General features: G+C 47.1%; 1 pseudogene; it reads left to right on the top strand.

Moving 5' to 3' along the window:
• Window positions 1-181: 181 nt before the first annotated feature.
• The window catches only part of LOC147004179 (caspase-9-like), a 19,830-nt pseudogene continuing 6,869 nt past the window's right edge, over window positions 182-13,142 (top strand).

Raw genomic sequence — 13,142 nt, 5'->3', positions numbered from 1 at the left:
GCAGCTGGTCACAGACCTTGAGACCCGAGGGTGGCAGGCCCTTCCTTTCTTCATCTCTTGCTTAGAGGACATAGGCCAAGGCACTCTGGCTTCACTCTTACAAAGCGGTCGGCAAGCAGCCAAGCAGGATCCAGAGGCTGTTAAACCCCTAGACCACCTGGTGCCTGTGGTCCTTGGACCAATGGGACTCACAGCAAAGGAGCAGAGAGTTGTGAAGCTGGACCTGTCACAGCCTGCCTTGGGAAACCTCACCCCAGTGGTGCTGGGGCCAGAAGAGCTCTGGCCTGCTCGTCTCAAGCCAGAGGTTCTCAGACCAGAAACACCCAGGCCGGTGGACATTGCTTCTGGCGGAGCTCATGATGTCTGTGAGTATTGAGAGAATGTCTGGTGGGTGTGTGCACTGAGGCTATTGGAGTGTGACTGTGGGTACAGCTTGGATTGAGACTCAGAATTTAATTGTGGTATTTGTCTTAATGAAGGCTCATAGGGGATGAGCAGACGATTCCAGTCAGTCTATAGATGTAATTTTGACAGCCATTCTGAAAAGCAAAAGTCAGATTTTATTCTTCTTGTTTCTCTCAGTTTTTCTGGGAGATGGGATGGGGCTGTTGCTCAGAGTTGGCCTTTGGCTTCTGGTGGGTGTCTGAAATTACCACACCAGACAGGAGGTGTGGGGAAGCTGACTGTCAGGCCTCAGGCCTTCACACATCTGTATTGCATGAAGCATACCCCTCTGTCCCTCCCTCAGTCCTGCCGGGCAGATGTCATTAGATTCAGCCCTGTCAGCTGGGAATCAAAGCCTGGGAAAGTGGAATGGTTTGTCTAAGATGGCAGAGCAACAGAATGTAGGGAACTATGACATGCCAGCGGTGGGCATGTGTGCCCAGGGCGCTGCCACCTACACTGTCACATTAGAGGACATTCTATGTTCTGGTCTCCTTGACATCTGTCACGTTTGCCTGTTTTTGACCATCATTACAAGTGAAACCCTGCCATGGGAGCTCACCTGAGTTTGGTATATTTCACCCATCATATCTGCATTTCATTCACGGTGTGGTATAGACCACGGGTCCTTTTCATTCCTAGCCGGTAGTTGTTCCTTTTGCCAATAGCCTGGAGTTACACATTTAGCAGGGCAGGAACACAAGGCACGAAGCTGGAGCAGCAACTTGTACAAAGGCTGTGTAGCAACGCTTGCTCCCTGCGGTTTTCTCAGCCTGCTTTCTTACTCAGCTCAGGACCACCTGCCCAGGGATGGCACTAACCACAGTGGGCCGGGCCATCCCCTGTCAATCACCACAGACTTGCCTACAGGCCAGTCTCATGGAGGCATTTCTCACTGAGAGTTTCTCTTCTCGGCTCTGACTTGTGTGGAGCTGACGTAAAACTAGCCCAGACCCTGTAACTTTTGAAGTCCATTAAAGCAGAGAATCCGCAAGTTCTGCAGGTGCTGTTGGACGAGGAAGAAGGAAGAGGATTGGTTCTGGAATCGTTTCTGTGTGTAGTGACCTCATGACAGGAGACAGATAATACAGGGGACCCAGTGCCCATCTCCCTCTGGGGAATATCAGTTGGCCTCATTAGGACAGCAGCCTGGGCTCGAAACTTGCTGCTCTTTAAAAAAAATAGATTTATTTATTTTATGTATATGAGTACATTGTCGCTGTCTTCAGACACATCAGAAGAGGGCATCAGATCTCATTACAGATGGTTCTGAGCCACCATGTGGATGCTGGGAATTGAACTCAGGACCTTTGGAAGAGCAGTCAGTGCTGATAACCACTGAGCCATCTCTCCAGCCCTTTGCTGTTCTTTTGTGCTGGTCTTTCTTTCTTTCTTTCTTTCTTTCTTTCTTTCTTTCTTTCTTTCTTTCTTTCTTTCTTTCTTTCTTTCTTTCTTTTGTCTTTCTTTCTTTCTCTCTCTCTCTTTCTTTTCTTTCTTTCTTTCTTTCTTTCTTTCTTTCTTTCTTTCTTCCTTTCTTTCTTCTTTCTTTCTTTCTCTTTCTCTCTCTCTCCCTTCCTTCCTTCTTTCTTTCTTTCTTTCTTTCTTTCTTTCTTTCTTTCTTTCCTTCTTTCTTTCTTTTTCTCCAAGATTTATTTATCGTGTAATTTATACAATAAATTATTTTTATAATATATACATTATGTGTGTGTGTGGTGTGTGTGTGTGTGTGTACTGCATACATGCCTGGTGCCCGAGAGGCCATAATAGGGTGCCGTATCTCTTGGAACTGGACTTAAGGTTGATTGTGAACTGTGATGTGTTTACTGGGATTTGAACCTGGATCGTCTGCATGAACAGCTAGTGAGCCACCTCTCTATCCCTCACCTCCACCTCCCTTACTCCTTTCTGCTCTGGAGTTTCACATGAATGGAATCATGTGCTGTGTATCTCAGTGCCTGGCTTGTTTGCTTTAGGGTAACTTCTTGCTCTCCAGGTTTCTCAGGGCATCCAGGTAACTGGCTGCTCTTTAGGCTGTCCCCCAGAGGGGATGAATCCCAGTTTGTGGCTTTTGAATATGACCTTAGTGAATATCTTGGCCAACTCTTTTCAAAGGTGTAAGTGTGTTTTTAACGTTCTTGGCAACTCTTAGACACTTTCCAATACTGGCGGTGTCACATGACTCTCCTATTCCGGAGACCCCATTTCCCTGTTACGGGGTTCTCCTTACATCTCCTTGCCTTTTCTTGGATGAACCTCAGCACCCATAGTTCTTCTTTCTCCTGTTTTCTCAGGTGCTCCAGGGAAGATCAGGGGACATGCAGATATGGTGAGTCCTCATGTGGTTAAGGTTTGTCTGTCCCCGAAGCCTGGCTGGGGAGTACGGTTCCAGTCACCACTACCCCATGGCTCCTGAACCCAGAGGGCCCTCTGTCCTCTTTCACCCATCTGCTCCTGTAAAGTCAGAGCTTGAACCTAAAGAAAGGCTACTGCCTCTGGGGTGTCCACTCCAGGAAAAGCCACTCAGGCTGTTCACCTCATGTATGTCCTCAGTGCCTCCCATGTGCTGGGGACAAGACCACTCACCCCGCAGAGCCCTGTGCTAGGGAGAAAATTCAGACAGAGGAGTAGATAAATGGAGTGCTCAGATGCATGGGAGTGAAACAGGTTGTAGAAGAGGAAGTTCAAGGGCCCTGAGCCTGGGTGGGAACTGCCTTAGGAGATCAGAGGCTGGGCCCTGGCCTGTTCTGGTAGAGCCTACCACATGACCCTGCATTGAGCCCTGGGCCAGCTACAACAAGTGACATGGTGTTGTATAATTCCTTTGGGCAAATGTGTTTGGGTTGGTTTTTGTTGTTGTTGTTGTTGTTGTCTCTTTTGCTTGTTGTTTACTTTTTGGGGGGATGGGGAAGGTTCAAGACAGAATTTCTTCATTAGGCATCGTTTCCCAGGAACTCTCTCTGTAGACCAGGCTATCCTCACAGGGATCTACCTGCCTCTGTCTCCTGAGTTCCTGGAATCAAAGGTGTGTGTCACCATCTCCCGCTCCTTGTTTGTTGTTTTAAGGCATTACTATTTTTTTTTTTATTTTTTGAGGCAGGGTTTCTCTGTGTAGCCCTGGCTGGCCTGGAACTCACTCTGTAGACCAGGCTGGCCTCGAACTCAGAAACCTGCCTTCCTCTGCCTCCCGAGTGCTGGGATTAAAGGCGTGCAGCACCACGCCTGGCTGGCATTACTATTTTTATGGCTCTGGGTGTTCTCCCTACATGTATGTGTGTGCACCGCATGTATGCAGTGCCCAGAAGCCAGAAGAGGGTGTCGCATCTCGTAGAACTGGCGTAACAGAAGCCTGGGAGCCACCATGTGGCGCTGGAAATTGAACTGAGGTCCTCTGCAAGAGCAGCCGGTGCTCTTAGTGACTGCACCATCTCTCCAGCCCTCCATTTTAGTATTTTCAAAACTAGAGTTTATTGTTTTGCCCAAGACGTCCTAGAACTCAGTATAAAGCCCCAAAATCTCTTTGAATTCATGACAGTATTCCTTCCCAACTTTCCTGGTTTATGGAGTTTTTTTGGTGGGGTTAGTGGGGGGCAAGAGTTGTTTTGTTTTGTTTTTGAGACAAAGTGTTTCTTTGTAGACTAGTCTTGGAAACAGAGATCCACCCACCTTTGCAATTCAAGTGTTGACCATTAACTGTGTGCGCTGCCATGCCTGGCTGGGCTTATGAATGGGAGCCCCTGGCTGGGTTATGATTTTCCGTCCCCAAATACTAAGATGGCATGCAGTTCTCTCAGGTCTGCGGCACACACCTGGCATTCGTTCCTGTGCGTTTTCTCACTGGGATATAGGGTGAGGTCCAGACTGCTCCCTCAGTGGACAGGAAGACCCCATGGCCTGTGCTGGCTCTCCAGACCTGACCCTGTAAGTGGGATCCAGGAGTCCCGGCCTTTCCTGAGGGTTGCACTGAGCGCCCTGATGACATTAGAAACCTGTTATTGCACAGGCATACACCCTGGTTCGGATCCTTGTGGCCACTGCCTCATCATCAACCATGTGAACTTCTGCCCTTCCTCGGGGCTCTGCACACGCACCGGCTCCAACGTGGACCGTGACAAACTTGAGCACTGTTTCCGCTGGCTGCGCTTCATGGTGGAGGTGAAGAACGACCTGACTGCCAAGGTATAATCGCTGTCCCCGGAGAAGCCTCTGCGTCCATTGACGATGACATGGGCAACTGGTTCAAGCATCTCATTGAGCGAGAGGGGGTTCTGTGGTCTGGCTTTCTTAAGGCTGGCCACTTGACCTCTTAAGCTTCAGTTTCCCAGTTTATGAGCAAGAGTAATTATTTCTACAGAGATAATTATCGTGGGGATTAAATGTCCACCAGAGACTAAGCATAGCCCTTTCCTCCAAATGGTGCCAGTACGTCCACTGTGTCCGTCCCATCTTCAACATTGGGAGCAGAGTGCTGTGTCGTGGCCTTTGGCTGGATCCTGCAAGTCAGATCTCCATTGGTGCCCCTGCCTTAACTGTAGCCTTCCCTTGTAGAAAATGGTCACAGCTTTAATGGAGATGGGGTACCAGGACCACCGTGCCCTGGACTGCTTTGTGGTGGTCATCCTCTCTCATGGCTGCCAGGTAGGAGGCCTCTCTGCAGTATCCCTGCCCCTTCTGATTTCATGCCCCCCTTAACTTTGGAGAGGAAGTGGCGAGGCCTTTGTCTCTCCTGTTGTGTCTTCAGGGCCCTGTGGTCCTCTAAGGAATTGCCCTTGTGGGTGGGAGGTTCTTGTGCGCGCCCAACTGGCCAGGAAGAACAAAGCTGCAACAGGATCCTTCTGCACACGTTTATTGGGAGAGCTTGATTGTAGAGGCGAAGAGACCCCAAGCCCAGAATTGGTGCTGCTTATATAGGCCTAGGAGAGGCGTTCTCTCTCATCTGATTGGTTAACTTGTCTCTCATCTGATTGGTTAACTTGTCTCTCATCTGATTGGTTAACTTTGGTTAATTCTCAAAACCTCATCTTGGCAAAAGAACCTTTACTGCCTATGTATGTGTGGTGGCCAGCAGTAGCCAACTGCCACTCTGCAACTGCCACTCTGCAACTGCCACTCTGTAACTGCCACTCTGAAACAGTTTCCCACATCTCCCCCTTTTTGTTTTAATAAAATGAGGCTGGTCTAGGCCTGTGCAATTATGTCCATCTGCCGAGGCTCCTGTTTTAGGTCGTTCCTCTAATGTCACAGCCTTTCCTGTCATAGGGTAACCTTATCGCCACTGGGCCACGTGTCTTAGGTTGGTCTGTGCATGAGGAAAGTTGCCCGTCTCTGGATACCGCAGTGCTGTGTGACAGTAACTGCTAAATGACCTAGGGCGAACTCTACAAAAGAGGCCAGCCAAAAAATGAATTAGTGGGGAAAGCATGATCACCCTATCGCGTGCAATGAGGAAACCTCAGTGATGTGCAAGGGCTGATCAATGATCGTTGAGTCTCTCTCATCCCAGTGCAATGGATCCATAAATCCGTGGGGTGCAAGAGCCGAGAACTCAGATGCCAACTAATTCTTGAGCATAGATAACCAAACCTCAGGGGAGGTGCCGTTTTCAATAGCTAAAAGTGCCTGAGTTATAATCACCTTGTCACGTTTTTGTTGGGTTCTGAATTTGCATACCAACCAGAGCATGAACACCAGTCCACAGCATATGGCAGCACCAAACAAAATCACTCCCACCCATTCCTTAAAGTAAGAAAATGCAGAGGTAAGCCAAGAGGTAAAGCCTCCAAGGGTCACTGGTTCCACTCTGGTTCCATTAAGTTTCAGGATCTGTATCTGCAGCTTCGCCTGCAACCTTTCCAGCTCCTGCGACCAGCTCCCCTTCAGATAATTCGATAGGTCTGTACTTCTAATAAAAGAATCATTAATATACCTAACGGGAGTAGTGCACACATGCGGAGTGGATGCCACACAACTCATTCGTATGACATCCATCATCTGTTCCATGTTATGTTGTAAAATATCCATTCTCTGATTCACTAACACTAACCCTGAGGCGATATGAGAATCTGCCCTTTGCAGGGTAAGCAATACCTCAGACGATTTTTCTGCTATCTGACTTATAGTGTCAGCAGTATTAATTTGATCTGCCCAATTAGAGATAATCTTTTTCTTTAAAAACCCTACAGGGTGTATAAGGTTTATCCACATTATGCACAAAGCATAGTGTATGATTTAAATGAAAACTAGTACTCTTATACACCCGTGGCTCTTGAGGAGTTTGTCGTGCATAAGGCACATCCAAAACACATTCCTTTGCAAAAAACAAAGGCTAGGTAGAAGAATTGGGATGTACCGGTAAAGGTACTGGCCATGATCTTACTATGGCCCACAAAGGTATACTTATCCCGGTCTCAATCATCAGGAGTAAGAATAGCCGGATCATCTTGGGATTCATCTTGATCTTTCACGGTCCTTGTCAGTCACGTCGGAACCCAAAGTGGATTTTCTTCACCCTGCGGAAAAACACAAATAGCTCCCTGGGATCTGATTAATATAGGATCCGGGCCATACCATTTACTATCAAGCACATTTTTCCATTTGACCATTTCATTGAGCGATTGAGGTCATTGTCCGTGCCTTTCGGCTGGTGATCTTCCAGCATCATCCAATTTTTAAAAATTAAGAGTAAATATTGTAAGGGATAGAGCCATCTTTGGCGTCATAGCCTCTATCCCCCCTTTTTGTTTTTGCAAATATTGTTTCAAAGTACGATGGGCTCTCTCAATAATGCCTTGGCCCCGTGGATTATAGGGCAACCCAGTAATACGTTTCACTTGCATTCGTTTCCAAAATTGGCTAAATTTAGAAGAAGTATATGCAGGCCCATTCACCGCATCCTCTGTACACCACGAATGGGCAAAGGTTCCTCAGTGGCCCCTAGAAAAATCCCAGCCCTTTTTTATCTGCTTTTTCTGTGGCTTTAACTGGTGAAATTCTACCTTGTAAATTTTTTCCAATACCTAGTCCAGGTATATATCCCATTCCTTTCACCATTTCCTTGCTTTTCTGAGAGTAATTTACTGGATAGAATGCTTTTATCCGCTCCTGTATCCATTATACCTTGAAAGGTTTTTCCTTCTCTTTGTAAAGATATGTACTTTCTTTTCAAACCTACTCTTTCTACCCTTTGTACACTGCTATTGCATATGACCTGTTTTCTTAGGTTCGTTCATGTTGTTTAGAATGACTCTAACCTTGAGTTTCCAATTTTAAGCTAACTTTCTGTTACAAGCAAAAGGGTGCCTGCCCCTTTAAGAACTCCATTTGCAGTTGGCCCTCAGCAGGGCTTTTTCAGCTGTACTTGAGTCCCAGCCACCGTGCAGCTAACTCATCAGTTTCTGCTGTGCAGACTGAGACTGCTTTTTATATTTTTCTACATGAAACACAGAACAACAATCATTCAGTCATCCAAACAAAAACAAACATGAGTTGACAGACATATAGACAATTTGGTGCACCAAAACCAGACAATAGACAGGAATAGAACTTGATGTCTCAAAGGGACACAGATATCCTATCTGGAGCTAAAAATCTCTCCATAGGAGCCAGAGAGGAAGCAGGACATCTCCCATTTAACTTCTGTCCCTAGGAGGTCTCTGAAGTAGCTTATTTTCATTTTTTCTCCTTCTTCTAGGAATTCTGCACAGTGGCTGCTTCTAATAGTTACTCCTCTTTCCCTGAGAGCTATCTTTAAGCCTTTGATGAAGGCTGACTCTTTAGTCAAAGTCCTTGAGAAGAGGGTAAATTGACTTAATTTTTTGTTCTTCATTTTTAATATTATCCTTTGTATCTTTATATTTTCCTCTGTATCTTTATATTTTATATTCCTTTCTTTTTCTCTTTTTATATTTCTTAAGTTACTTATTTTTCTGTGTGCGTCTTCTTTTTCATTTCTCTCTGTTTCTTATATGCCTTCTTGGTACTCCTGCAAAAGTCGCTGCCCTTCCTTAACACAACCCCAGCAAGGAGAATCTAACCTCTCTCCAAACCTCTGGACAGAAGGTCTGCTTATAGGCGGCTGCAGAGGAGGCATAGGGAGGGGGCACAAAAGCTAATTTGCCTTCCTCCTCCACCTCGGCTCTTTTATTTTGTCCTTTCTGTCCACCTGATAACACTGTGTCTCCTTTCTTTTTCTTTTTTCTTTTTAAGCCCTTCTCCTCTTCCGACATACTCTCTTGTTGCTCTGTAAGGATTTTCTGACCTGTCTTGACTGCCTGGACACAAAGTTTTAAACAGTAACAGAGTCCATTTATCAGAACAAACAAGACCAAAACTATCAGACCTACCCACAAAGGGTCAATGGGAGAAAAAAGCATAACTCATGAACCTTAACTTGTCCCCAAACCGGGAACCTTATCATCTTGATCCTTTCTTTCCTTCCTTTCCCTTCCTTTCCTTTTTCCTTTCCTTTCCTTTTCCCTTTCCTTTCCTTTTTTTTCCTTTCCTTTCTTTTCCCTTTTCTTCACTATTTCCTTTTCATTATCACTGATTCCTTTTATTTTCCCTCCCTTTTCTTTTCTTCATAATCCACCTTTAACCAGGGGATCAATTTGGGAGACTTACTGGTACCACCGTTCCCCAGCTGAAGAGTTCTGAATCCACGCTGGATCCTTCTCAGCAGTCTGTTTTAGGGGAACACTATTAACTGCTCCTTTCCCGTGATGCAGTTCTGAATCCTCCCTGTAGCAGGGGGTCTTCGCTCGTGCCTGAAGATGTTTCTTTTCCCGGGTTTTCGGCACCACTTCTTGTGCGTGCCCAACTGGCCAGGAAGAACGACGCTGCAACAGGATCCTTCTGCACACGTTTATTGGGAGAGCTTGATTGTAGAGGCGAAGAGACGCCAAGCCCAGAACTGGTGCTGTTTATATAGGCCTAGGAGAGGTGTTCTCTCTCATCTGATTGGTTAACTTGTCTCTCATCTGATTGGTTAACTTTGGTTAATTCTCAAAACCTCACCTTGGCAAAAGAACTTTTACTGCCTATGTATGTGTGGTGGCCAGCAGTAGCCAACTGCCACTCTGTAACTGCCACTCTGTAACTGCCACTCTGTAACTGCCACTCTGTAACTGCCACTCTGAAACGGCTTCCCACAGGAGGTGGATGGGGGAAGTTCTGACAAGGATGGAGAAAGAATAAGTAAGACCAGTGTGTGCCACTCTCTACCCTCGTTCAGAAACCAAACTCAGCTCTCCTGGTTCTCGATGACTTCTGTGTTCCATGGAGAATGTTCTAGGCCCTTTCCCATTGGGTGGGACACAGGACATTGGGGTCCGTCTGGTGCTTGGACACTAATGTAATTCATTGTGGCTCAGCCCCTTCTCCTTCCTCTCACATCCTTCTTGTTTTTTTTTTTTCTTCCTTGTAGCTCCAGCCCTAAGATCTCTTTATTTATTATATGTAAGTACACTGTAGCTGTCTTCAGACACACCAGATGAGGGCATTCAGATTTCATTACAGATGGTTGTGAGCCAGCATGTGGTTGCTTGGATTTTAACTCAGGACCTCTGGAAGAGCATTCAGTGCTCTTAACCACTGAGCCACCTCTCCAGCCTCAAATCCTTAAGGTTTAAATCAAGGGATTGAGGTCCAATGAGATGGCTCAACTGATAAAGGTGAAGGCTGCCAAGCCTAGCAACTTGGAACCCACATGGTGTCTGGAGAGAGCTGACTCCTCCTACAAATTGTTCTCTGACCCCGACATGCACATGGGCACCCATATGCACACTCACACAAGAACAACAGCAAGATAAATGCAGCGCTGTGTTTAGCTGCTTCAGAGGGTATGGAGGATCAGAAGGCTGGCTGTGGAGGGCTAGGCAAGCCTGGGAATCAGCATTTTGTACACGTGTATGGATGACGCCGGCACTGGTGGTATGAAAACCGTCAGTCTAGACACAGCTGACCTGTGCTCTCAGCCCCCCTGGCTCCCATAGTTAGTGAGTCTGGGTCCCTTGGAATAGGTGCTGACCCGTCTACTCCATCTTGGTTAATCTGGTGTCCCTGCTTAGGGCCTTCTGACTGTGGTCCTCCCCACATAAAGCCTTGGGTCAGGCCTCTGGAATTCTTCCTAGAGCCTTCTGTAACTGAGGTGTTTTTGTAACCAAGGTACCTTGTCCCCTAGGCCAGTCACCTCCAGTTCCTGGGTGCTGTCTATGGGACAGATGGATGCTCCGTGTCCATTGAGAAAATTGTGAACATCTTCAACAGGAATGGCTGCCCAGCCTGGGTGGGAAGCCCAAGCTCTTCTTCATCCAGGCCTGTGGTGGTGGTGAGTGACCTGGAGCCCGCTGGGAGCGGGGCTGGCAGGGAACCAGGAGAATGCCACCTTACTGGAGCCCTCACTGGGTCTGAGGCCTTCTCCACACATCTCTGTTATCCATACAGCAGGTTCGCACCTCCCCACCACAGGCCTAGCACCATCAGGGTGCTGTTATGTCACAGGTTTGTGTGACCCTGATATCTTCAGTCCTAGATTTCAGTAAAAACAGCAGGGCAGGGGAGACAGCTCCATCTGTAAAGTGTTTGCCATGAAAGCATGGAGCTCTTGAGTGAGCCAGGCACAGTGGTGCCCACCTGTAATCCAATGGCTAGGCAGGTAGAACTAATGGTCCCCATATGGATGCGCACACATGTGCACTCACACACATGGTAACATTAACACACACACATGCTAACATTAACACACACGGAGCAAAGGAGAGCGTAAAATGACCCTTCAGTTTCCCTTGGCACTGTCCACTGACCTTTGACATCTAGTTAAGACCCCATTTCTACTGTCCCAGGGGGAGTGGACTTAGTATCGAGGAGAAACTAAAGAATTTATCTCCTGGAACTCCCAGGAGCCCAGGGATGTGAGGGACTTTGAGGTTTTGCTCTATGCTTGGTGGTGTATTCTGTTTTCTGTCGCTATAACAGAATACCACAGGCTAGGGAATAAATAAAGGATGGAGGTTTACCACCTCACCATCTAGAAACTGAAAATACAAAACCATGGTGCTGGCTCCAGTGAGGGCTTGTCGAATTCTTGTCGAATTTCAACGTGGTGGACAGCTTCACATGTTAGCTGCTCTTCCTGTAACCACCTCCAGCTACCACCTCCTCCCTCCTTCTCCCCTCCTTCTCAATGACTTTTAAGAGACATCACCTTTGAATTTCAACTTCTGTACTTACAAGATCACTGTAAATAGCCATGCCTGGGGAACACCTTTATTTCATACCACTGACTTGTAAGGGTGTGGTCAAGGTGTGGTGATGGACATATTCTTATTCTTATTCTTATTCTTACTACTACTACTAATAATAATGATAATTTACATTCCAAATGTTGCCCTACAAAGACTTATTTACTTTGCATATATGAGTGCTCTATCTGCACATACACTTGCATACCAGAAGAGGGCATCAGATCCCAGTATAGATGGTTGTGAAGCAACATGTGGTTGCTGGCTGGGAATTGAACTCAGGACCTCTGGAAGAACAGACAGTGTTTATAACCACTGAGCCATTTCTCCAGTCCACATGTTTAATCCCAGCACTCAGAAGGTAGAGACTGGTGGATCTCTGTGAGTTCAATGCCAGCCTAGTCTTCAGAGTGAGTTTGCGGCCAACTAGAGCTGTACAATAAGGCCCTATGTCTTAGTTAGGGTTTCACTGCTGAGAAGAGACTCACGGCAAAGGCAGCTTTCATAAGGGACAACAGTTAATTGGGGCAGGCTTACAGGTCCTGAGGTTCAGTCCATTCACATCATAGCAGAAAGCATGGCAGCGTCCAGGCAGATATGGTGCTGGAGGCAGATAAGGAGCTGAGGGTTCTGCATTTTGATCCAACTGCAGCCAGAAGAGACTCTCAGGCAGCTAGGAGGAGGGTGTCTTGCATACCCGGCAGAGCTTCAAACCCACCTCCACAATGATGCACTTCCTCCAACAAGGCCACACCTACTTTAACATCTCCTAATAGTGCCATTTCCCACGGGCCAGGTATATTCACCACAGCGTATGTCAAAAATAAACAAATAAATGAGTGAATAAATAATTAAATGCCCATCTCAAAATAAATAAATGATGTGTATGCCTTTGGTTTTAGCACCTGGAGGCAGGGGCAGGCAGGTCTCTGAGTTTGAGGCCAGCCTGGTTTACAGAAGTTCTAGGACCGCCAAGGCTACACAGAGAAAATGCCTTGAAAACCCCAAGCCAACCAAAATCAAGCCAAAACCAGAAGACAAAACAACCCTGAAATCCCACATACACCCTGCTCAGTGCTCCCACATACACCCTGCCCAGTGCTCCCACATACACCCTGCCCAGTGCTCCCACATAAGCCCTGCCCAGTGCTCCCACATAAGCCCTCCCCAGTACTCCCACGTAAGCCCTCCCCAGTTCTCCCACATACGCCCTCCCCAGTGCTCCCACATACGCCCTCCCCAGTGCTCCCACATACGCCCTCCCCAGTGCTCCCAGGGTTCAGGGGCGCCCCGCATGTCCCCCTCTTGTTCCCAGTGCTGTTTTCTCTCATACTGACATTAGGGAGAAAGCAGCTGTGCCCCTCCAGCCATGGAAATGTCCTCTTGTTCACCCTATTTCTGTTCTAGGGTGTTCTGAGATGATGCTCCAACCCCAAACCCTGAAAGACACAGAGGGAACAAGGA

Source organism: Mus caroli, unplaced genomic scaffold, assembly GCF_978045245.1.
Source record: "Mus caroli unplaced genomic scaffold, Mus_caroli_1 scaffold_6, whole genome shotgun sequence".
Lineage (NCBI taxonomy): Eukaryota > Metazoa > Chordata > Mammalia > Rodentia > Muridae > Mus > Mus caroli.
The sequence above is the reverse complement of the archived record's forward strand: the minus strand, read 5'-3'. Positions and strand labels throughout refer to the sequence as shown.